At 45.9% G+C, this 26,110-nt stretch overlaps 1 protein-coding gene across 2 annotated transcripts in view; it reads right to left on the reverse strand.

The window, feature by feature from the left end:
* Positions 1-26,110, reverse strand: part of LOC137546284 (S-adenosyl-L-methionine-dependent tRNA 4-demethylwyosine synthase TYW1-like) — a 246,437-nt gene that overhangs the window by 157,305 nt on the left and 63,022 nt on the right. The gene's annotated exons all lie outside the window — the stretch shown is intronic.

Below are 26,110 nucleotides of genomic sequence, written 5' to 3' on the forward strand. Positions count from 1 at the left end.
TTCATGGTGAAAGCTTTTTTTTTTTATTTTTTATTTTTTAAGTAACCTAAATAGCATATAAAAGCAGTTTAAAGCATAGACACAAAGCAATGTAGCTTATGTGTCTTCAGAATTGGAATCAGAGCTGTGTTTCCTAGCAGCTCCTTCAAAGGCATATTGTACAGAGAGAGGTGGTCTACTCCTTCCCCTTCTCTCCTAATCAGCCTGAACACCAATCTAATCAATCAGAAATCGGTGCTCTCCTGCTGGAAGCTCTGAGGCAATCTGCTAACACCTCCAGATTACATTAGTAGACATCACAGAGGTAAGAGGACCATAGCTGAACATACACTTCTAAAGCCCTGTACAAACTGGGGGAACTCTTTCACCCCGCAGAGAACATCATAAGCCTCCTGGCTAGCAACACATCTATTGCTAAGCAGGGGGAGGGAGAATGATTAGCGCTTGATGGAGTGAATTCTCACAGGCGGGGAGAACATTGTGATCAGGTGGTGCTCGGGCGTCGGGGATTGGAAAAGATCCTACATGTCAGATAAATGTTGTGCAGCCGCTGTACACATGCTGATCTGACTCCCAATTCTCAGCCATGTCTTAAGGTGGCCATACACTCGTTAGATTAGCAGCAGATAGATCAGATAGATTTCTTATCTATTTGATGTGTTTAGGACCATTTTACACTAGGAACAGATTTCCAATAGATTTCAGTCTGAAATCTATTGAAAATCGATCTGATGGCATTTTTTTGCCATCAGATTTGCATTGGAGCCAATGCAAATTGATAAGCAATCTCTTCAGATCGATTTTGATTTTCCACCCTGGCCGATTGATTGAAATCGATCGAAATCGGCCGCAAATCGATCGAGTCGCAAACAATTTGCAATCGATCAATTTCGATCAACCGGCCGTTAATCGGCTGAGTGTATGGGCCCCTTTATTGTCCACCACAGCCGAATTCAGACAAGCGTGTGTACGCTGCTTTAGTGGTAAACAACTAATATTTGCTGATCCTTTACCACCTTGACACAGTGCCACAATGGAAATTAGATCACACCTCAGCGGAGACTTGATTCAATATCCCTCTCCCCACCACAGTCAAAAGTTTGTGTTGCTTCATGCAGTAAAGAGCCGTGGAGAAACTCTCATGTCATTACTCCCCACAGCAAAAATAGGGCAGAGTAAACAAAGGAGGAAATGGTCAGCACTGCTGGAAAAATGCTTTAATCACATCTTGGTGCAGGCAGTGACAAACTGTATAATTGGTAAGCAGAGGTCACATACCATATGAATGCAGAGCAGGCAGGTTGGTGCAGGGTGATGGATGTAAGCCTGACAGACGCTTCGCGAGGATTAGCCTCCGCAAAAACAAATCCCTGTGGAATGGCCGTCAGGCAGTGCTTTCCAGCAGTGCTGATCATTTCCTCCTTCGTTTGCTCTATGGCTATGCCATCTCCACGCATTCTGGTCTGAGCATGCTGGATATTCTGGCGGAGACATCAGCCTATAACAGCCACCACTCCCCTCCACCTTTGCCCTCCATACCCTTTCTGTGTTGTGGTGCCAACGTCTCTCCTTATTCTACTAAAATATATGCAATATTAAAAGATCAAATTGCCTGAAAAAAGACTAGTAAAACTCTGTGCTCAGCTAAACAAAATCAAAAATATTTTGATCAATGACCACATTCATTGAGATGTCATGCTGGACACACACATACTTCTTTACTCTGTTATATGAAAATCCATTATTCTGTACAATACAGTATATGCAGCTATGCCCTAATTCACTGAACATAATGGCCATAAAAGAAAAAAGGACAGGCTACTTCCTGCCCACGCTATGGTATTTGGATGCCATTTCACATTCCCATTTTTTACAAGACTTTAAATTTATAGCTTTCATCTACTATGTCAGTGGTTCTCAAACTTTTCCGGGTCAAGGCACTGTTGATGACTCAGAAAATTTTTCGAGGCACCCCTTGACAAAAACCGTTACCAAAATGCAAGCTCATCATTTTATGCAGCAAATATGGCCCAAGAATATGCATTACAAACACCATATTGGACATCTCCCTTTTAGTTACATGGCATCCTAGTTAGACATCTAACTAGCAACCCTTTAGATAGGCATTATCCTGGATTCATTTCTAGTGCCCCTTTTTAGTTATACAGTTTCCCTTCTAGGTCGTTGGTGCTCTTCTCATCATGGTAGACAAAGTACCTATTTAGATAGGCAGTAGGCCACTATAGATTGTCTGCATGCCCTTTTAGGTAGGTAATGACAACTATTGAATTGCTCTGACTTGCTTTAGTCAGGCAGCTTAGCAGAGTGAGTGTGCTTGGGGAGCAAAAGGAGGGTGCTGCTGAAAGACAGTGCTGGGGAGCTGGGTGAGAGTGCTGGGGAGCTGGGTGAGAGTGCTGGGGAGCTGGGTGAGAGTGCTGGGGAGCTGGGTGAGAGTGCTGGGGAGCTGGGTGAGAGTGCTGGGGAGCTGGGTGAGAGTGCTGGGGAGCTGGGTGAGTGTGCTGGGGAGCTGGGTGAGTGTGCTGGAGAGAAGAATGAGAGTGCTGGTGAGCTGGGTGAGTGTGCTGGGAAACTGGGTGAGTGTGCTGGGGAGCTGAGTGAGTGTGCTGGAGAGAAGAATAAGTGCTGGGGAGCTGAGTGAGTGTGCTCAGGAGCTGAGTAAGTGTGCTGGGGAGCTGAGTGAGTGTGCTGGGGAGCTGAGTGAGTGTGCTGGGGAGCTGAGTGAGTGTGCTGGAGAGAAGAATGAGAGTGCTGGGGAGCTGGGTGAGTGTGCTGGGGAGCTGGGTGAGTGTGCTGGGGAGAAGAATGAGAGTGCTGGGGAGCTGAGTGAGTGTGCTGGGTAGCTGGGTGAGAGTGCTGGGGAGCTGAGTGAGTGTGCTGGGGAGCTGAGTGAGTGTGCTGGGGAGCTGGGTGAGAGTGCTGGGGAGCTGGGTGAGAGTGCTGGGGAGCTGGGTGAGAGTGTTGGGGTGCTGGGTGAGAGTGTTGGGGTGCTGGGTGAGAGTGTTGGGGAGCTGGGTGAGTGTGCTGGGGAGCTGGGTGAGTGTGCTGGAGAGAAGAATGAGAGTGCTGGGGAGAAGAATGAGAGTGCTGGGGAGCTGAGTGAGTGTGCTGGGGAGCTGAGTGAGTGTGCTGGGGAGCTGAGTGAGTGTGCTGGGGAGCTGAGTGAGTGTGCTGGGGAGCTGAGTGAGTGTGCTGGGGAGCTGAGTGAGTGTGCTGGGGAGCTGGGTGAGTGTGCTGGAGAGAAGAATGAGAGTGCTGGGGAGAAGAATGAGAGTGCTGGGGAGCTGAGTGAGTGTGCTGGGGAGCTGAGTGTGCTGGGGAGCTGAGTGAGTGTGCTGGGGAGCTGAGTGAGTGTGCTGGGGAGAAGGATGAGAGTGCTGGGGAGCTGGTTGAGTGTGCTGGGGAGCTGGTTGAGTGTGCTGGGTGAGTGTGCTGGGGAGCTGGGTGAGTGTGCTAGGGAGAAGAATGAGAGTGCTGGGGAGCTGAGTGAGTGTGCTGGGGAGCTCAGTGAGTGTGCTGGAGAGAAGAATGAGAGTGCTAATCGGGGAGAGAAAGATACAGCAGTCACTGATTGTGCACACGTTGAAGAGGCAGGCAGACAGTGTGAGAATTCTCATACATGATTGTACCTTGCTCTCCGTGGTGTGCAGAGAAGACCTGCATGATGCAGTTAGTTGTCATTACCTCCTGTGGTTCACAAACTAGCTGTACTCCGTGGGGAGGCGGGGCTAACTCTATCTCTATCCTGTCTGCTATTGATCCTCTCCAGTCCCCCTTGCCTCCCACTGTGCTGTCACTGTAGAGGGGGCAGGGAGAGATTTACTCACAGCGCGCACAGGCACAGCCAGTCCAGCATCTAGCTGTACTGAGCAGAGCAGGACTGAGTCCTGCGTGATTAGGGACACGTGACTCTAGGGCAGCCGCGGCACCCCTGGGAACTGCTCACGGCGCACCAGGGTGCCGCGGCACCCAGTTTGAGAACCTCTGTACTATGTTTAGCATCCTTTCCTGTACATTGAAGAATGGCTGCCAACAGAACAAACTGGTCCATTTAAAATGGAAACCGGATAAGTTTTTACAGGATCAGTGTCAAGCCCTGTGTTAAATTACATGTAAAACAAACTTTGCCATAAATAATTAAAATATATGAAATTAGGGTTCTTGCGTATTATTCCCTCTGAAGAGTTTGGCAGCTTCTTGTAAAAGTTCTATTTGCTGCCCTACCACGCTCTACTTTTGGAAAGTTGAAAGCCCTGGCTTTCCTTCGCACCAAGTCCCAAGTCTGTGTAATTCTTCATTCCAAAGTTAAAGGGTTTTGAAGGAGGGGTGTCCCCTGCACTTGGCTGCAGAAAGCAATTGCCAGACAAACCCGACATTAATGATCAGAAGCTCACCCGGGAGGTAGTCTCCTTTTTTCGCAGCATGAATCTGGGTTTTCAAAACTTGTGTCAAGTGCCCTGGGGGTCTCATTAAAGAGAGACTGAAGCGAACAAAAATTGCTGTTTTTACCTGCTAGTTCGCTTCAGTCCTCATTAGATCTAAACCGCCGCACCATGAGCGCTTTAGACCCCCCCACAAATCCCCGGGGGGCAATCCAGCCATCGCTTCCTGGAAGGGGCAAGCTTGCAGCTGCAGCTCTGCCTCTCCTGATGTCAATCGCCGCGGATCGCTGCCTCTCTCCACCCCTCTCACTCTTCCTTCACAGAGAGGGGCAGGGAGAGGCGGAGATCCGCGCGACGATTGACGGCAAAAGCGGCATAGCTCCAGCAGAAAGCTTTGCCTCGCGGTGGGGAGTGGAGCGTCGGAGAGCGCACTTACAGATAAGGTGAGCTCGCTCACCCCCCGCCCTCCAGCAGAGTGGCAGCGGCCGGCCAGGACATGATCCTCAACTCTGCATGCCGCCGCTTGGTCTAGTGACGTCACTAGACCAGGCGGCGGCATGCAGAGTTAAGGATCACGTCCTGGGCCTGGCCAACAGCTGCCGCTCTGCTGGAGGGCGGGAGCGAGTCGGGAAAAGCCGGGAGACACGCGAAGGACTAGGAGCCGCTGGCAACTGCAGCCCAGCTACCGAGCCAGCTCGCCCAGCCAGGTAGGTACCCAGCCAGCCCACTGCCCAGCCAGCTCACATGCCCAGCCAGGGACCCAGCCAGGTACCCAGCCAGCCAGCATGCCCAGCCAGGTACCCAGCCAGCCCGCATGCCCAGCCAGGTACCCAGCCAGCCCGCATGCCCAGCCAGGTACCAAGCCAGCATGCCCAGCCAGGTGCCCAGCCAGCCAGCATGCCCAGCCAGGTACCCAGCCAGCCAGCATGCCCAGCCAGGTAGCATGCCCAGCCAGGTACCCAGCCAGCCCGCATGCCCAGCCAGGTACCCAGCCAGCCCGCTGCCCTGCCAGCCAGCATGCCCAGCCAGGTACCCAGCCAGCCAGCATGCCCAGCCAGGTACCCAGCCAGCATGCCCAGCCAGGTACCCAGCCAGCATGCCCAGCCAGGGACCCAGCCAGCCAGCATGCCCAGCCAGGGACCCAGCCAGCCAGCATGCCCAGCCAGGTAGCATGCCCAGCCAGGTACCCAGCCAGCCCGCATGCCCAGCCAGGTACCCAGCCAGCCCGCTGCCCTGCCAGCCAGCATGCCCAGCCAGGTACCCAGCCAGCCCGCATGCCCAGCCAGGTACCCAGCCAGCATGCCCAGCCAGGTACCCAGCCAGCATGCCCAGCCAGGGACCCAGCCAGCCAGCATGCCCAGCCAGGGACCCAGCCAGCCTGGCTGCCCAGCCAGGGACCCAGCCAGCCTGGCTGCCCAGCCAGCCCGCATGCCCAGCCAGGTACCCAGCCAGCCCGCATGCCCAGCCAGGTACCCAGCCAGCCCGCATGCCCAGCCAGGTACCCAGCCAGCCCGCATGCCCAGCCAGGTACCCAGCCAGCCCGCTGCCCAGCCAGGTACCCAGCCAGCCCGCTGCCCAACCAGCCCGCATACCCAGCCAGCCCGCATGCCCAGCCAGGTACCCAGCCAGCATGCCCAGCCAGCCCGCATGCCCAGCCAGCCCGCATGCCCAGCCAGGTACCCAGCCAGCCAGCCCGCTGCCCAGCCAGGTACCCAGCCAGCCCGCATGCCCAGCCAGCCCACATGGCCAGCCAGGTACCCAGCCAGCCTGCATGCCCAGCCAGGTACCCAGCATGCCCAGCCAGGTACCCAGCCAGCCCGCATGCCCAGCCAGGTACCCAGCCAGCCCGCATGCCCAGCCAGCCTGCATGCCCAGCCAGGTACCCAGCCTGCATGCCCAGCCAGCCCACTGCCCAGCCAGGGACCCAGCCAGCCCGCATGCCCAGCCAGGGACCCAGCCAGCCCGCATGCCCAGCCAGGTACCCAGCCGGCCCGCATGCCCAGCCAGCCCGCATGCCCAGCCAGGTACCCAGCCGGCCCGCATGCCCAGCCAGGTACCCAGCCAGCCCGCTGCCCAGCCAGGTACCCAGCCAGCCCGCTGCCCAGCCAGGTACCCAGCCAGCCCGCATGCCCAGCCAGGTACCCAGCCAGCCCGCATGCCCAGCCAGGTACCCAGCCAGCCCGCATGCCCAGCCAGGTACCCAGCCAGCCCGCATGCCCAGCCAGGTACCCAGCCAGCCCGCATGGCCAGCCAGGTACCCAGCCAGCCCGCATGGCCAGCCAGGTACCCAGCCAGCCCGCATGGCCAGCCAGGTACCCAGCCAGCCCGCATGGCCAGCCAGGTACCCAGCCAGCCCGCATGGCCAGCCAGGTACCCAGCCAACCCGCTGCCCAGCCAGGTACCCAGCCCACTGCCCGCTCGCTTAGCCAGGCAGTGGCTGGAAAGTGTAATGGTTAAGGGCTCTGCCTCTGACACAGGAGACCTGGGTTCAAATCTCGGCTCTGCCTGTTCAGTAAGCCAGCACCTATTCAGTAAGAAGTTTCTTGGGCAAGTCTCCTTAACACTGCTACTGCCTACTGAGTGCGCTCTAGAGGCTGCCTCGCAAGTGCTTTGAGTCCAACAGGAGAAAGGCGCTATACAAATACTGCAATTAATTACTCAGCCAGCCCACTGCTTGCTCACCCAGCTACCCAGCCAGCCCACTACCCGCTCACCCAGCCAGGTACTCAGCCAGCCCACTGGTGTTCTGCTGCCCACTGTGTGATTTACTGCTGAAATGCTGCCCACATTGTGATTATTTTCTGGTGAAATGTTGCCCACATTGCAATTATTCTCTGCTGAAATGTTGCCCACATTGCGATTATTCTCTGCTGAAATGTTGCACTCATTGCGATTATTTTCTGGTGAAATGTTGCCCACATTGCGATTATTCTTTGCTGAAATGTTGCACTCGTGATTATTCTCTGCTGAAATGCTGCACACATTGTGATTATTTTATGGTGAAACGCTGCCCCATTATGATTATTTGGCACCTATGGGGGGGTGCATCCAAATTCTCGCAAGAGGGCCCAGTGATTTCTAGTTGCGCCCCTGACTACTACCTAAACTGGGGATACCTATAGACCTGGATATCTATACTGGGGACACCTATAGTATGTCTACATTTGGACACCTATAGACCTGGCTACTGTACTTATACTAATTATTTATATAGCACCAACATATTACGCAGCGCTGTACAGAGTATGTATTGGTATGTCACATAACTGTCCCACAGAGGGGCTCACAATCTAATCCCTACCATAGTCATATGTCTATGTATGTATCGTAGTCTAGGGCCAATTTTTAGGGGAAGCCAATTAACATTATACTTATCTGTATCGTATGTTGTTGGGATATGGGAGGAAACCAGAGTGTCTTAAGGAAACCCACACAGACAAAGGGAGAACATACAAACTCCTTGCAGATGTTGACCTGACTAGGATTCGAACCAGGAACCCAGCGCTGCAAGGCGAGAGTGCTAACCACTACGCCATCATGCTGCCATACCACTGTACTATATTGTACTTAATCTTCAGCAGTACTTCACGGAGTACGTAGTCATGTCACTGACTATCCTCTGAGGAGGTTACAATCTAATTCTCCCATAGTCTAATGTCCTACCATATTATTATGTATTTATATAGCACTGGCATCTTCTGCAGCACTTTGCAGAGAACATAGTCATGTTACTGACTTTTCTCAGGGGAGCTCACACTCTAATACCTACCACTATTTTGTGCGAGAGAACACTGGCTAATGTGTGTGTGTGTGTGTGGGGGGGGGGGGGGGAACATTTCCTACTTGCTTTTTTAAGGTCACTTTACTTATACCCAGGGAGAAACCATGGTCCCACTGACTTTGGGCTGCACTCTTACTAGGATATTTTAATTGGCCACACCCACTGTGTTATAAACACGCCCACTGCATTCTGTGGCCACGCCCATTTTTGCCGCGGCAAGCGACAACGTTCTCCTGGGGGGGGGGGGCGCCGTAGGTTTGGGGTGCCTAGGGGAGCCCAAACCCTAAATACAGCCCTGCTTTCTGCAGCCAAAAGCAGGGGACACACCTCTTTCAAACTCCCCTAACTTGGGAACGAAGCATTACAACAACTTGGGACCTGGTGCAAAGGAAAGCCAGGGCTTTCAGCTTTCAAAAAATGGTTAGATCGTGGTAGGGCAGTAAATAGAACTTTTAAAATAAGCTGCCAAACTCTGCAGATGGGATAATACTCAAGTACTGAAATTAGTTGCTGAAAATATTATGAAAACTAAAATTTCTTTATCAACATGTACTCATGTAGTTCATGCAAGTTTCCTTGTGTTTCTGGAGAGCAGACAAACATAAATGCTCAAATGTCTCTTAATATAAATACATACAAATACACCACCTCAAAAGCTTTGAAAACAATCATAAACTAATATTATAATCATCAGTGCAAAGCAAGATTTCAGTATTAAGATGCGAGTTAGTCGTCTATAAATGTAAAGGTTTTCTTCAGTAGCATTTATGACCTTGCTTCTATGGATAAACACTTCTGTGCTGTCTGGGTTGTTTGTTTGGAGATGTCTCAAACGCAGAGCATCGATCAATGTGTTCATTCAGTGAGTGGAAGTAATGAGCTTGCAATGGCGTCAACAATTAAACAGTGACCGCTAAGCAGTATCTAGATTCTACGTCTGATGTGGGCAGCTAATTAAAATTACTAGCATGTCCTAACACTCAGCCGTTATTACAAACAAATTGTGATAGGGAATGGATTTTTAAATATCTATCATTGTGGTCACAACAAAATGGCAAGTGTTAATGCATGATCTTATTTAAATTGAACCAAATATAGGAGAGATGAGAAAGATAAAACAACAAAACACTGCTCTTCCTCGTCCTACGGCTGCTCTGCCAAGCTATTCAGCATACACATGCATTCAGTTAGGGCCTGTTTCAACTACACGCAGATTCTGCATGCAGAAAACTGACTCCAATGAATGCCTATGGGAAATCTGCATCAGAAAAATTGCGTGTAGTGGAAACAAGCCCTTAGTGAAATTAGAAACTGCAGGCATTTACCAGCCAGTGACTCATTAACTAGTGAAAGCATAAAATAACCAGATTAACCATGGTAACAACAAATCTTCTTTGACCAGTTTGACTTTATAAGAGAAACCTAAAACCGTAAGCTAAACACAAACCTTTAGTTATCGACCCCTCGAGTGAAAATTCAGCACTGAACTCTGTACAGACTCATGGCTAGCCTAGAGGCTAGCAAAGTATCTATTATTCTGGAATGGGGAGTAAGGATGATGCTTACAGCCATGTACACATGCTAGTGTAGACCCGGTCATTCTTGACCTTTGCAGTGTATCCCTACACCCTTTGTGGATCCGGGTGTGGACAGGTTGATTCCCTGGTGCATCAATATTAAGCAGAGCAAGCAGCTGCTACCCTGTCTGGTTTCAAATTGTTCTCCCACTCACCTTGCTCACTGGAAACCATCTCCCCACACGCTGTTGTTGCTCCATCCTGCTTCATAGTAAGAGGTGCATAGTACAAATGGGTCACTAGCTTAGAGGCTAGTGACGCATTTGTACTGAAATCGACCCTAAACTGTAGCCAGATGGTTCAATTCCCGATCCCAGAGAGCGACCGTAAGGCTGTAGACACCTTATGAGCACCATCTGAGTGGTTATCTAACCATCAGCACTTTTTGAGTGTTTTTAAAAACCACTACCATTGACTTGCATTAAAATTGTGAGTTTTCGAAAAATCACAATTGTGGCAATTTTACAGCGATTTTAACGCAAGTCGATGGGAGCATTTATAAAAAAAAAAAATAAAAAAAACGCTTAGAAAGTGCAGATGTTTAAAAAAAGCACTCAAAGCGCCCATTGGGCTCTATTCACAATCATTTTCCGCATGCAGAATTGCACTTGCATTAAATTCTCGACTGAAATAAGTCCATCTTGACATTCACAAAATTTTACGCATTATTATTTACCGTATGCGTAAAATTGTATGCATTGTTTTCCTGCATGTGTAAAAAGTGTGGTAAAAGTCTGCAAAAGTTGGTAATTCCAGCAAAAAACAAAACGAAATTCACAAAGAAAGGGGCGCATTATTTCTAACTTAACTACCGATTTTATATCACCTACAAGTACTTTGTGATATATTTCACTTCCCATGGACTTAAATGGAGCCTTGAGCGCTGTGTTTGCTGGACTTTTTTTGGGCGGCGGGGGGTAGGGGGGTGGGGGGGGACAGACAATTTTTTTATGCCACTATTTGTTTTGAGCATGGTTACTGCATGTTTCCCCAATTTTTTTACGCATTGTTCCCGCATGCGGAGAACATGAGGAAAATTTTTGGTGAATGTGGAAAAAATGCGGAAGTCATCGCTGCCGGTGATATAGCGGTAAAAAAAAAAATCTCTTACCGCATGTGCGATTGTGGATAGAGCCCATAGTGTGTCTACAGCCTAACTGAAATTTTGTATGAAGCTTAAAATGCAGTAAAAGTGAACCCATCAAACATTTTTCATTGTTCTGACTTGATGAATGAATCAGTCTAAAGAGCTTTACCTAAGAATAGTCATAGTAGTCAAGTATTTAAAGTAAACTTGAGATGAAGATATATATAAAAAAAAAAAAAAATTATACATACCTCCAGTCCCCCTTCAGGCTAATCGATCCGTGGCCGTCGTCCTCCGCCACATGGATCTTCTGCTATAGGCCCCGTAATTAAGCTAGTCAGGGCTTAGCGCCGTTCTTCTCTATGGATCGAAGAACTACCCCGATTTACAGTTTCAGGAAAATGAGAATTTTCTCTAACAGTAACAAATGCAACAACTGATAAATACTTTTCCAATTGCAATAAAAAAAAAGTTTTGTCAACAATGTTTTACTGCAATCTTACTTCTTGCACCTGGGACCATATGGGTTAATCATTTTATATCCGCTATCCTATTGCAACAACCATGAGTGGATTTTAGTAGGTTTCAGCAGCTATGCTTCTTGCTGTCACCACATTGTGCACCTCAGAGCAGTCATGATATGACAAGTCTGACAGCATAGAGATGTGCATAGAACTTTTGAGGGAGTTCATTAGTGTTTAAATTAAAAAAAAAAAAATATTTCTAATTGAGCCATTGAAACCAAAGAGAACAAGAGCCTTTTCTCTGTAAAAAAAAAAAAAAAAAAGAAAAGAAAAGAAAAAAGATAGATAAGATGTATTACAATTCCCTAATTCCCCTTTTTAACTGAGCAGCTGTGTCGGCTGAATGTGACTGATGGAAGATCATTTAAATCATATAAGCAGGTGTTTTTCAGTAGGGAAAAAACTGAAGACAAGAATTAAATCCTAAGGGGAAAATTACAAGTTTATCACGAAGCTATAATCACACAATAAAACAACGAATTACTAGATTTCTGGGTCATTTAACACTTTTAATTTCTATAATTTTATTATACATAGGGACAGAACAAAGCTGGTACACATTATCCATATGGATCAATCAGGGAGGTAAGAAAACATTTGTATACAGTATATACAATGAAATATGAATGTCATGTAAACAAAGCCCCTCAATTTTTACAGGAGAAGGTAGAAAGATCGAATATCGCCTCGGTATACAATGAAGAATTTTTAACCTCCTTAACAATAACCCCCAACTTAGGCACGGGGTTGGAAATCCGCAGTTCAGAGCGGTAACCCCAAGCCAGACTCTTGGTGACCGCCACGAGGTTAATGCAAAGCATAGCGCGCAGTGAGCGTTTCTACTCACATCCAGATGCCGGTAGCCATTCTTCTTCCTGTCCTCGGAGGCTCTGGATCCCTCTGGTGAGATCAGTGTCTGTAGTCATGATGACAATCTCACTATAAGGGTACAGAGCTGGAGGGAGAACTGCAGCGCTGGATCCCAGGGAGGCGGCGAGTTAGTGCAGGGGCGCTGCAGGCTTTCTGGCGGCATGATTGTTCCGCGGTTTTAGGGTCTAAAAGCATGCGAAAAAAATTGCACCACTTTTAGACCCTAAAATCTGGAAATAATCCTACTGCCAGGGCGGTTAAAGGTCCAAACACTCACTTTCTAATAAAGCTATTAATTATTCATCACCAAAGATGAAATGGGGGGGGGGGGGGGGGGGCTCGACACACCTTTGCCACTGGATGAGCTATTAAATCAAATTATACCACTGAGAAATCTTCTATATACGACAAATCTCTCCCTCGTCTTGGACCAAACTCAAACTAGTGTTTTTCAGGGCTAAATCCCAATACCTTTGCAGCCAAGAATACCCAACCTGTGTGCTTCTCCTAGACCAGGCTGCAACAGACGCAAGGCTTTTTTTTTCCCACCTGTTTATCCCTCTAATGGTGGCCATACATGGTACAATTTTTTCATACAATCTTACCATTTCTATGTAATATAAGGGAACTGCCTAAATTATCCTTTCAGTATATTCACTTAATTTAACCTTGTACTACATAGAAATGGTAAGATTGTATGAAAAAAAATTGTACCATGTATGGCCACCATAAGGAAAAACAGGCAACTTCGGGTGTGGAAGCATCTGCTAACCTGAGTACCTGTCCAAGGGAGGCCACAAATTCCCAGGGTGAATTAAAATGGCAGTCCAGATAAGAGAAATTTGGGACGCATACAATCACTCACTTTCCTAGATTCTCTGTCACAAAATATGCATCAAAAACTAATGTCCTTCAAATTACTGGCTAGACTTTTTGTTTAACCTGCTAGGTATCGCCACATCCTGGGTTTCGGGTTAGCCTATGTCTAAGTTTCCCCTGTAAACAGAATACAAGTCAACACCCTCCTCACTTATTATTTTGAACCAGCTTCATTATCTACGGGCATTGAAAGGAAATGCCTAGGCTTCTCCTGTTTCAATGATTAAGGGTTGTTTTTTTGTTTTGTTGTTTTTTAACACAGAATAAGCAGAGTTGCAGAATAATTCTGCATGTCAGCCCACTGCCCATACAATTCTATGGGCCTGTTCACACATCTGCATTGTACCCAGTCATGTTTAACTTGCTGCATGCATGCTTTGAATTACCGTCTATGTCCAGTCTCCATTACAGTACACATACACACAATAACGCATGCATTTTGCAATGTACTCCGTGTGAATCCAGCCTAAAAAACACTCAGGATCCTTAGGTCATTTAACAAATTCTTAGTGTACTAGTGCCTGTTAAAAATAGGCTGGGCGCTAGACCTTGAACCCCCCCCCCCCCCCCCCGCCAATGCGCATACCAGTGATGCACAAGCACAATGTGCATGCACACGCTCGCCCCCTCCTGTGCTGGTGAAGTCCATCCAAATGCAGCCCATGTGTGCTAGGCAAGGACACAAGAGGATGCAGGACAGGGCAATTATTATATAGAATTAGTATACAGCCAAGAGGAAAATTGTAAGCTCACATTCAGTAATGTTTCAACATATGATCCTATGCTTTAGGATAATAAATGGCTGAAGGGAATATACAGAGCTTAAACTGAATGTAGTACGGACTTTGAAATATCATCGTATTGGATGTGGCATGTGTCTGTTGTACATAGGTCTTTGGGCATTGCTGGTTTCCCTCCTGCACCTCGCAGTTATGTAGCCTTGGTTCTCCGTGTGCTTTAACTCCCCTCTTATATCCCCCTCCTTAGTCCCATTCACCCACCCACCCCGACTGATCCCCTTAGTCCTCTTCTTTTTCCCTTCTTTCTGTACTCCTTGTTCCCCACCTTTTTCTTGTCTCAGCCGTGTGACTCATGACTGGATTATAGAATGGGGCAATGTTCTCACCTTTTTGCCTCCAACTGCTCTTTATATATTATAAACTTCAATAAAAATATTGTTAAAATGCATAAAGATGCATCATGAAAGGAAGATTGCTGGAGCGTACAGTTTTCCAGATTTCTTCTTACCTGGCTACTGACCTGATCTTCTACCTTTATTACTTGCTCAGCTATTGATCCAGACTTAGGGCCATATGCCATTACCTAACTCACAACGATAAGCGCTGAAGAGTTCTTAAATCAGGCGATGGGATGGGAGCATTAGTTACCAGCACACGCTACATTGCACTACCGCAACATAGTGTGTGCTGAGCTTGCGCTCCCCTCATTAAGCTAAGCTGCTTAACCACTTACCGACCGCCCACTGCACAGGGGCGGCTGGAAAGTGGATCCCGCAAGGACCGCCGCATGTACAATTGGCGGCGGTCCTTGTACGGGCATGGGCGGAGCGATCGCGTCATTCGTGGGTTACTAGCACCCGGATCGCCGCATACAAAGTGTATAATACACTTTGTAATGTATACAAAGTGTATTATACAGGCTGCCTCCTGCCCTGGTGGTCCCAGTGTCCGAGGGACCACCAGGGCAGGCTGCAGCCACCCTAGTCTGCACCCAAGCACACTGATTTCCCCCCACTGCCCTCTGATCGCCCACAGCACCCCTCAGACCCCCCTCTGCCCACCCCCCAGAACACTGCTTCCACCCAATCACCCCCCCCCCCCATAATCACCCATCAATCACTCTCTGTCACTCTGTTACCCATCAGATCAGACCCTAATCTGCCCCTTGCGGGCACCCAATCACCCGCCTACACGCTCAGATTGCCCTCAGACCCCCCCTTATCAATTCGCCAGTGCATTATTTACATCTGTTCTTCCCTGTAATAACCCACTGATCACATGTCAATCACCTGTCAATCACCTATCAATCACCCCCTGTCACTGCCACCCATCACCCCCTGTCACTGCCACCCATCAATCAGCCCCTAACCTGCCCCTTGCGGGCAATCTAATCACCCACCCACACCAATAGATCGCCCACAGATCCGACGTCAGATCACCTCCCAAGTGCATTGTTTACATCTGTTCTCTACCCTAAACACCCACTAATTACCCATCAATCACGGCCTGTCACTGCTACCCATCAGATTAGACCCCTATCTGCCCCTAGGGCACTCAATCACCCGCCCACACCCTCAGAACGCCCTCAGACCCCAGCCCTGATCACCTCGCCAGAACATTGCTTGCATCTATTCCCCCCGCTAATCACACCTTGCGACACCGATTAGTCACCTCATGACCCCCCCTAGCACACCTACCCATCAGATCAGGCCCTAATTTGCCCCGTGTGGGCTCCTGATCACTCGGCCAAACCCTCAGATCCCCCTCAGACCTCCTTCCGATCACCTCCCCAGTGCATTGATTGCATCTATTTTCCCCTCTAACAACCCCCTGAGACACCCATCAATCACCTCCTGTCACCCACCTAGCACTCCTTATCCATCAGATCAGGCCCAATACAACCTGTCATCTAAAAGGCCACCCTGCTTATGACCAGTTCCACAAAATTCGCCCCCTCATAGACCACCCGTCATCAAAATTTGCAGATGCTTATACCCCTGAACAGTCATTTTGAGACATTTGGTTTCCAGACTACTCACGGTTTTGGGCCCGTAAAATGCCAGGGCGGTATAGGAAACCCACAAGTGACTCCATTTTAGAAAAAAGACACCCCAAGGTATTCTATTAGGTGTATGACGAGTTCATAGAAGATTTTATTTTTTGTCAAAAGTTAGTGGAAATTTATTTTTATTGGTTTTTTTTTCACAAATTGTCATTTTTCACTAACTTGTGACAAAAAAATAAAATCTTCTATGAACTCGCCATACACCTAACGGAATACCTTGGGGTGTCTTCTTTCTAAAATGGGGTCACTTGTGGGGTTCCTATACTGCGCTGGCATTTTAGGGGCCCTAAACCGTGAAGAGTAGTCTAGAAAACAAATGCCTCAAAATGACCTGTGAATAGGACGTTGGGCCCCTTAGCGCACCTAGGCTGCAAAAAAGTGTCACACATGTGGTATCGCCGTACTCAGGAGATGTAGTATAATGTGTTTTGGGGTGTATTTTTACACATACCCATGCTGAGTGGGAGAAATCTCTCTGTAAATGGACAATTGTGTGTAAAAAAAAAAAAAATCAAACAATTGTCATTTACAGAGATATTTCTCCCACCCAGCATGGGTATGTGTAAAAATACAACACAAAACACATTATACTACTTCTCCTGAGTACGGCGGTACCACATGTGTGGCACTTTTTTACACCCTAAGTACGCTAAGGGGCCTAAAGTCCAATGAGTACCTTTAGGATTTCACAGGTCATTTTGAGACATTTGGTTTCAAGACTACTACTCACGGTTTACGGCCCCTAAAATGCCAGGGCAGTATAGAACCCCATAAATGACCCCATTCTAGAAAGAAGACACCCAAAGGTATTCCGTTAGGAGTATGGTGAGTTCAAAGAAGATTTTATTTTTTGTCACAAGTTAGCGGAAATTGATTTTAATTGTTTTTTTTCACAAACTTGTGACAAAAAATAAAATCTTCTATGAACTCACCATACTCCTAACGGAATACCTTGGGGTGTCTTCTTTCTAAAATGGGGTCATTAGTGGGGTTCCTATACTGCCCTGGCATGTTAGGGGCCCTAAACCATGAGGAGTAGTCTTAAAACAAAAATGACCTGTGAAATCCTAAAGGTGCTCATTGGACTTTGGGCCCCTTAGCGTAGTTAGGGTGCAAAAAAGTTCCACACATGTGGTATCGCCGTACTCAGGAGAAGTGCCGGCTGCTTACCTGGTAGCAGTGTTCCGGCAAGTCCTCCAGGACGGCCCCTCCTGAGAGGTTGTGTCAGTATCCCCTCCCAAATCGGAAACACCTTAAAGAGAAACCGAGGTGTGTTTAAAGAATGTTATCTGCATACAGAGGCTGAATCTGCCTATACAGCCCAGCCTCTGTTGCTATCCCAAACCCCACTAAGGTCCCCCTGCACTCAGCAATCCCTCATAAATCACAGCCATGCTGTGAGGCTGTGTTTACATCTGTAGTGTCAGTCTCAGCTGCTCCCCCGCCTCCTGCATACCTCCGGTCCCTGCCCCGTCCCTTCCCTCCAATCAGCAGGGAGGGAAGGGATGCAGGCGGGGACAGGAGTTCTGCAGGAGGCGGGGAGAGCAGCAGACTGACACTATAGAGATAAACACAGCCAGCTCTGACAAGCTGTTTGTCAGCAGCGTGGCTGTGATTTATGAGGGATTGCAGAGTGCAGGGGGGCCTTAGTGGGGTTTGGGATAGCAACAGAGGCTGGGCTGTATAGGCAGATCCAGCCTCTGTATGCAGATAATATTCTTCAAACCCACCTCGGGTTCTCTTTAAGAGAATTAAAATAATGAATTGATGCAGTATAAATCCCACCTCCTCACAATCTCCCACAGTTTATGCAAAGAGAAGAATAACGAACCCCACTCCCTTCATAAATAAAAGTTAAAAAAGTCAGGGTTGGGAACTAGGCGGCCATCCTGGAGGACTTGCCGGAACACTACTACCAGGTAAGCAGCCGGCACTTCCTCCCTTCGTCCTCCAGGACGGCCCCTCCTGAGATTTAGCGAGAAATTTATCTTTAGGGTGGGATGACTGCTTGCAGAGCTTTACGAACAAAAAGTCTGGTCCTGACTGGAGAGGAGTTTCACTTCGTAATGCTTAACGAATGTCGAATGCCTGGACCCTGCCGCAGCCCGACAATCTGTTCCAAAGAGACTCCCGACCTTTCTGCCCATGACGTCGATAAAGATCTGGTCGAGAGTGCTGCAATATGAGCAGGTGCTATTACCTGAGCTTCTGAGTAGACAAGAGTAATAACCTCCTTAATCCGTCTAGACACCGTAGCTCTAGCGACCCGAAACTACTCTTTTAGTACCTCCGAAAACTATCAGGTTAGTTGAATTTCTCCAGTCCTTGGTTCCTCCCAATGGGACAGGAAGCACAAGATGTAATACCAGTACCACCTCCTCCTAGCTATCCTCAGTGCATTGAATATTACCTTAAATTAGTAGGAGGTTTATCGTTTGAATTGAGTGGGTATATCCATTTGCTGTGGAGGCTCCACGGAAAACCAACTACTGGTAACCAGAATTATTGGCTTCCGCTTGCCTCCACAATAGGTCAACAATGAGAGTTAGAATACAACCTCTTCTCAGGGCAGGACCACTCCAAGGCTTGATTTCTTGGTAAATCCAAAACGATAGAGCTTTATGAACGTGACATAAGGAGGCTCATGTGGTAGCTTCACAACATGACAGAATTCCTTTCTGCCCAGGAATAGGAGACAGCCCTAGTAGAATGTACTTCCACGCTCTCTGGATATTGTTATACTTAAATTTTAACCAATTACTGAGTGTTCTCAGATATATACAGTATATCATTTCAGCATACTGAAACCAAACAGAAGTTCTGTTTAGATAAAACAGACCTAACTTTCGTAGAAATAAGAGCGGTAACCTGAAACCAATTCTATTCTCCAGGACAGAGATGGATGGTGGTTAAGTGCATAGGGCCTGTATTTCTCCGATACACCTGGCTGCCGCTGTCACCCCCAAAAAACATTTAAGGATGAAGTCTTTAATAGAAACTTCATGCAAAGGTTCAAGAAAGACATAAAAGAAGAGGTTTCTGTATAGCGATAGCGTTACGGTTTCAGACAAATGACAGCCTCACTTCAGGATGAGCAGCCCACACCTTCAGATAACGAGAGGCCACTGTGAAATGGCCTGACCCTGCTTCACAAAGATCATCCAAGATCTGCAAAAAAAACCAAAAAAAAAAACCAACGGCACCTTTACCAAAGGTAGGACTATAGGAGATGCCAAACCTGTCTTGGTCAGTCTGGCACAAAAAGAATACCTGAGGTCTGATCCTACATCCATCTTTGAAGTACACTTCCTATTATCTTCAGAGAGGGGGGAGGGACACAAAACAAAAACGTATGCTCTCCCAGTGCTGCAAAAAAAAAACAAAAAAAAAAAAAACGTTCACACTCTCTGGAAGAACAACATTGTTCCAAGCAGAAACCAGGTAGCTACAACTTGTCAAACATATTTGTTTGGTCGCCAGTTCTGAGATGGTTGTTTGCAACTCAACCAAATGTGCTATAATAATATCCTTTCCTTTGAGATAAGCGGATCTCAAGGAATCACCTTGCTCACTGCACAGCAGCCACTGATTCTTTCATTTCTGGAGAGCACTCAAGACTGCAAGAGGTTCAAAGAGAAGATTTTTCTCCAGTAAAGCATACTTGTCATGTATGTAATTGAGATCCAGATGCCCTGTACAACTCCAGAGTCTTGCATCTGTCATAATAACAAATGGATTTTATAATCCATTCGATTGCAGACTTGGTTGAGAAGTCCAACTCTAGGGAGAGAGTGTCACTGGATCTGACATCCAGATTGATTTCTCTATCCAACCACTGACAAAGAAATGCTGTTTGAAATATTTAGTAGACAGCTTGTGTTTAAGCAACAGCTGGAATACAGGCAAAAGGAAAGGCACAACTTGTGTGACCGACTTTGCTCTGAAAAAATATCAGAGTACTTCTGATCCAATCTTTTCTGCAGATCCATCCTAAATACTCCAGAGTTGAAAAAAACAACCTGAGTATTATCTTAGGTCTTCCTTCATTTTCGCAGCTAGGCAAAGTTCCAAAACGTGTATACTCTGTATACTCAGATTGCTGCTATTGTAATCATGATCTTTCATAAAGATCCTGGGAACATTTGTAACCCACAAAGGAAGTACCATGGACCGCAAACGAAAGATTTGGGATTGAATCCTGAATTGCTGCTTCAGCATTTATGTTGCGCTTCTGTCCAGATGGACTGAAGGCACCTGAGCTGCAGCCATTAAAGCACGCTCAGTAGGCAGTAGCAGTTCCAAAGAACCTCGTCCAAGGACTCCTTACCGAACAGGTGTAGCGTTTCTGAACAGGAAGAGCCAAGGTATAAATCCCGGTCCCCAGTGTCAGAGGTAGAGCCCTTAACCACCACACTAGCTTCCGCCACTTTTAGAATCTTTATGAAAAGCAAACTTACCATCAGCATAACTTATGCATAAACCTTGCATACCTTTATATTAAAAACAGTGTTGCAATTCAAATGTGTATGCGCAGAATCCCTGCACCCAATAAACACACCTCTGCTAATAGCTTGACTCCTGTGCATATTCCCTGCACAAAATTATTTTCTGAAAGCACACCTGCTATCAGAGTCATTATCTGAAAGGAGCACTTGCTATTGCGAATAGAAATGTGTATAATTATTACACACAATTGTTATCTGAAAATTAGCATTGTAAACTGAAGGATTCTGTGCATATTTTTTCCATGTAATTCTGCATTGCATTCAGAACCCTGCATCTAGACTATGTGCCAATCCCTGCACATAACTACTATCTGAAATGCACCATTGTCATCAGAATATCCATGAGCCAACCCTTGCACACCATTCTTATTTGAAATGCATCATTGCATATCCATGTGCCAATTCTTGCACAAAACTTATCTGAAATGCACCCTTGCATTCAGAATATCCATGTGACAATCCCTTGCACACAATTCTTATCTGAAATGCATCATTGCATTCAGAATATTCATGTGCCAATCCTTTGCACACAATTCTTATCTGAAATGCATAATTGCAATCAGAATATCCATGTGCTAATCCTTGCACACAATTCTTATCTGAAATGCATAATTGCAATCAGAATATTCCTGTGCCAATCCTTGCACACAATTATCTGAAATGCATAATTGCAATCAGAATATCCATGTGCCACTGCCAATCCTTGCACATAGCTTCCATAATAGGTCAACAATGAGTCCTTGCGCATAATTTATATGTGAAAAAGTGGCATTGCATTCAGAATCTGTAAAGCACACCTGCTAACAGATAAACTATACATGCATATAATTATCTGAAAATGTATGCACACAAATCATTTTTTCAGGTAGCCTGTCACCACCGTTAGCACCCCTCTTAGATTTCTTGGTGCTTTTAGTTGGTTTCTGACAAGACAAATTATAATACAGACACCAAACAGTGCATTACTAATATTGTTTAAACAACCATTTGTCACAAGAATTACTAACACTGCGCCTTACCGCTGGGCGAGATCCCGTCTGCTCAGGGTTACCAGCTGAAGGCGACTCCTGCGTCTGTATGACGGGCTCCATAGTCTGCTTCATAGCCCCCAAGAGACTGCAGGGTCTGTGCGAGGCGTGCTGTAGTGCATGCAACAAAACCGCACTACACTTCTTCCGGGATGGCTCTTATCCCCGCCTGCACGCGCCGTTCCGTATGCCTGACAATGACGCATTCAAATTCTTTACGCGTCATCTAACGCATGCATCACATCAGACGCCTACCCAAAAGTAGCGTGACAGTACTGCGCCAAGAGCCAGGAGAGCAGCGAATAGAGAAAAATTCCACCGAATCCTCTCTACTCCTACGGAGCACAGGTGCAGCTGCCCGTATTACTCATTTCTAGGTCACACCACCGCGCTGACCTAAACCACTCTCCAAAAAAAATGAAAAATAAAGAATACATGTAGATACTGCAGGTGCCAACAGGCTCCCCCACAGCAGGAACATCCAAGGGGTTTCCGTGAAGAGTCTGGGAAACAAACAAAAAACTGTGGGAGATTGTGAGGAGGTGGGATTTATACTGCATCAATTATTTTAATTCTCCTAAAGTGTTTCCGATTTGGGAGGGGAGACTGACACAATCTCTCAGGAGGGGCCGTCCTGGAGGACGAAGGGAGGAAGTAGTATAATGTGTTTTGGGGTGTATTTTTACACATACCCATGCCGAGTGGGAGAAAAATATCTCTGTAAATGGACAATTGTGTGTAAAAAAAATAAATCAAACAATTGTCATTTACAGAGATATTTCTCCAACTCAGCATGGGTATGTGTAGCAATACACCTCAAAACACATTATACTACTTCTCCTGAGTACGGCAATACCACATGTGTGGCACTTTTTTGCAGCCTAACTGCGCTAAGGGGCCCAAAGTCCAATGAGCACCTTTAGGCTTTACAGGGGTGCTTACAAATTAGCACCCCCCAAAATGCCAGGACAGTAAACACACCCCACAAATGACCCCATTTTGGACAGTAAACACTTCAAGGTATTCAGAGTGGGGCATGGCGAGTCCGTGGCAGATTTCATTTTTTTTTTGTCACAAGTTAGCAGAAATGGAAACCTTTTTTTTTTTTTTTTTTTTTCTTGTCACAAACTGTCATTTTCCGCTAACTTGTGACAAAAAACAATATCTTCTATACTGCCTCTCAGTGAATACTTTGGGATGTCTTCTTTCCAAAATGGGGTCATTTGGGGGGGGTATTTATACTATCCTGGAATTCTAGCCCCTCATGAAACATGACAAGTGGTCAGAAAAGTCATAGATGCTTGAAAATGGGAAAATTCACTTTTTGCACCATAGTTTGTAAACGCTATAACTTTTACCCAAACCAATAAATATAGGCTGAATGGGTTTTTTTTAATCAAAAACATGTTTGTCCACATTTTTCGTGCTGCATGTATACAGAAATTTTACTTTATTTGAAAAATGTCAGCACAGAAAGTTAAAAAAATCATTTTTTTGACAAAATTCATGTCTTTTTTGATGAATATAATAAGTAAAAAAATCGCAGCAGCAATCAAATAGCACCAAAAGAAAGCTTTATTAGTGACAAGAAAAGGAGCCAAAATTCATTTAGGTGGTAGGTTGTATGAGCGAGCAATAAACCGTGAAAGCTGCAGTGGTCTGAATGGAAAAAAAAAAGGGTCTGGTCCTTAAGGGGGGTAAAGCCCGCGGTCCTCAAGTGGTTAAAAGACCGCTGTCGCAAAAATCTTCCAATTTAAAATACAGGTTCACATATAAAAATAAGAAGTACGTTTCTTTCTGAGTTAAATGAGCCATACATGACTTTTCTCCTATGTTGTGGTCACTTACAGTAAGTAGTACAAATCTGACATTACCGACAGATTCTGGACTAGCCCATCTTCTCTGGGGGGGGGGGGGTTCTTAGGGTTTACCTTATTTTTAGGGAATGGCAGTTGCTCCATCCAACCTCCCAAAAAAGTGTACGGTGAGCAGGGAGGCGATCCAGCATCATAGTATAAATCTTTTTCAGGGAATGCCTTTATAAAAAGAATAAAGGCCATGCTGAGAATCCCCCATGAAGAGATGGACTAACCCAAAACCTGTCGGTAATGTCAGATTTCTACTACCTACTGTAAGTGACAGCAACATAGGAGAAGTCATTTATGGCTCATTTTACTCTGGAAGAAATGTACTTATTGGTATGTGTTTTTTAATGAATAATTAATCAAGCCCATTGAATTTTAACTGAAACAACTCAGATGCAGTTGAAGTGCAGACTTTTTTCAGTGGGGTGAACAAAACTATTGCATACAAATGTGAAACTACAGCATTTTTAACACAATCCCTTCATTTAAGGGTCTCAAGCGTCATTGGACAAATTAAATAACTGGAAAGAAAATGTTCATTTCTAATACTTGGTTGAAATCAGTTCGCTGGCAATGACAGCCTGAAGTCTTAACCTCATGGACATCACTAGATGCTGGGTTTCCTCCTTTTTAATGCTCTGCCAGGGCTTCACTGCAGCAGCTTTCATTTGCTTGTTTGTAGGCCTTTCTGTTCGAAGTTCAGTCTTGAGCAAGTGAAATGCATGCTCAATTGCATTAAGATCAGGTGACTGATTTGGCCATTCAAGAATTTTCCACTTCTTTGCTTTAATAAACTCCTGGGCTGGTTTCGCGGCGTTTTGGGTCATTGTAAATCCGTATTATGAAACACCACCCAATCAATTGACATAAGCAGACAGTATGTCTCAGAAGACCTCAGAATTCATTTGGCTGCGTCTGTCCTGTGTCACATCATCAATATACACTAGTGTCCAATCTAGCCCATCTATTCTTGAGCGGCTTGCACTTAGCAGTGCACCCTTTGTAATTACTTTTATGCAGTCTTCTCTTTATGGTAGACTTGGATATCGATACGCCTACTCCCTGAAGTGTGTTGCTGTTGTGAAGGGGTTTCTCTTCACCATGGACATTTTTCTGTGATCACCCACCACTGTTGTCTTCCATGAACTTTTTTGCGTTTCTGAGTCCACCAGTGCTTGCTTTCTTACTCAGCATGTACCAAACTGTAGCTTTTGCCCCTCAAAATATTGTGGCAATTTCTCGGATGTTTTTTTTTTTCAGTTTTGCAGTTTAAGGATGGCTTCTTTCACCTGCATGGAGAGTTCCTTTGACCGTATGTTGTCTGTTCATGGCAAAGTCCTCCATATGCAAGCACCACACCTCAAATCAACACCTGGACTTTTAGTAGTTTAATTGATAATGGCATAACTATAGACTTGCCCACTCCTGCCCATGAAATAGCCTTAGCTGCAATTGTCAAATTACTTTTGAGCCCCTGAAATGCTTTTGTTGCCTCACATTTTTATGCAATCCTTTTGTTCACTCCACTCTCAGGCACCTTCACTAGTATTTAAAATGCATGAGTACACAACTACATCAAATACTTTTTGTATTCTGCATAATTTTCCTTTATTTCAACTATAAAGCCCCGCAAAAGTGTCTCCCAGTTCATTATAATTATTATGCATTAATATACAGCTGACATTTTCTGCAAAGCTAAACCAACAATTCATGTCACCAACTGTCCCCTCAGAGAGTCTTACAACATAATATTCCTACTAGAGTCAAGGACCAATTTGAGGAGGAATTCTTCAGAGGAAAACCATGCAAAGAAAAAGAGAACATGCATACTTCATGCAGGTCATGTACTGTCTAGGAGTTGGACCTGAATTTGATAATAAAAAGGAGCACCAGCTACCAAGCCACTGTGCTAATTTATTAAAATGTACTTCTGTTTTCTTTGAACACAACACAAAATATATTTTTTTATTTATTAGGGAGCACCAGACCCCCATTTATGGCTGCGTTTATGGCTGCATAGACCTGAACATCAATGTATAAAATGAAAAAAAAAAAAATGTGAATGCAATACAACATTAACCACTTTCCGCTTCCCCGGGACGAGTAACTACGTCCCTGCAAAATCCCATATCTCCCCTTGCAGGGATGTAGCTACTACGCCCCTCCCTTCTCGCCCCCATTCACTGATATAAGCCCCCATGTGAATGACTGCTTCATTCATGAGATGGCGCCGGCTTTCACAAAAGCCGATACTTACAAAGTCCACACACAACTTATAATACTTAATACTACGCATAGGGAAGTTATGCGTTAGGGAAATCTAAAGCCAAATAGTAAAATTACATCTAAAAAAATGTTTATTTTTTATTAAAAAAGACATTTTTACATTTAAAATTAACCCTTACCTCCCGCACTCGCCAATAGTTACCACAAATTTTTTTTGTAAAAATAAATAAAAAAATATACAATTAAAAATATACATAAATAGTTGCCTTAGGGACTGACATTTTTTAATATATGTATGTCAAGAGGGTATATTACTGTTACTTTTTAAATTATGGGCTTTTACATAGTGATGGATGCAAAAATGAAAAAATGCACCTTTATTTCCACATAAAATATTGGCGCCATACATTGTACTAGGGAAAAATATTGAAGGGACCCTGAGCAGTGTCAAAAAAAAAAAAAAAAAAAAAAAAAAGATTACACTTACCTGGGGCCTTTTCCAGCCCACCGTAGGTGGCGAGGTCCCCTGGCGTCCTCCTAGCTCCTCTCTGTATGCCTCCGCC

This window comes from Hyperolius riggenbachi, chromosome 2 (assembly GCF_040937935.1).
Source record: "Hyperolius riggenbachi isolate aHypRig1 chromosome 2, aHypRig1.pri, whole genome shotgun sequence".
Classification (NCBI taxonomy): Eukaryota; Metazoa; Chordata; class Amphibia; order Anura; family Hyperoliidae; genus Hyperolius; species Hyperolius riggenbachi.